The sequence below is a fragment of the Aplysia californica genome, unplaced genomic scaffold, assembly GCF_000002075.1.
Source record: "Aplysia californica isolate F4 #8 unplaced genomic scaffold, AplCal3.0 scaffold00369, whole genome shotgun sequence".
Classification (NCBI taxonomy): Eukaryota; Metazoa; Mollusca; class Gastropoda; order Aplysiida; family Aplysiidae; genus Aplysia; species Aplysia californica.
In genome coordinates, this window is record NW_004797639.1 from 255,209 (window position 1) to 256,188 (window position 980).

Consider the following 980-nt stretch of genomic DNA (forward strand, 5'->3'; position numbering starts at 1 on the left):
ACAGTTTAATTGAACAACAACAACAAAAAACAGTTTAATCGAACAAGAACAAAAAAACAGTTTAATCGAACAACTACAACCAAAAAAAACCAGTTAAATCGAAAAAAACCCAACTAAAAACAGTTTAATCGGACAACAACAAAAAACCAATTTTATCGAACAGCAACAAAAAAACTGTTAAATCGAACAACATCAACAAAAAGCAGTTTAATCCAACAACAACAACAAAATCAATTTTATGGAACAACAACAACAAAAAACCCGAGTTTAATCGAACAACAACAACAAAAAAAAACAATTTAATGAAACAACAAAAACAAAACAAACCAAGTAAAAAGCAAAACTAAAAACAACAAGAAAACAACAAAATGAAAATAGAAACAAAGTAGGTGCATGTCTATGACACAGCCCCACGCCTAGAAGGCGATGTATCTGAAAGAACGCCATTGTACGTACCTCCTGACAGGACAATAACGTAACAAGCTTTTGAAGGGCGGCATTGTACGCTTGTTGAAGATACAGTGTACAATTATTATGTCTTCTTTTTGAAGGGCGGCATCATAAGCTTTAGTGGTGATGGCGTCCCGTCGCGAGTTTTCAAAAAGCGTCATTGTCAGTTTTGTCCGAACTCCTATATTTCACCTCAGGACGTTTGACACAGGTACAGTAGAGTAAATATTTGCTGTGTAGTTCATTCTATATAGGACAGAACTTTGAATTGCATTGTGACAATGTGTTATCCCCTCTTTAGAACCTTTGAGCCGTACTTGAAAGGTTTGGGTCTTTTTTAGACATTGCAGAATAACAATTGTAAAAAAATATATGTATAACAAAATCATTCACATGAATACTCAATGTAAACAATAATTATGTTATTGCAGAGCGAGTTTTCAAAAATGAATAAAACCCAGATGCCAACATACGTACTTACACACACACACACACACACACACACACACACACACACACACACACACACA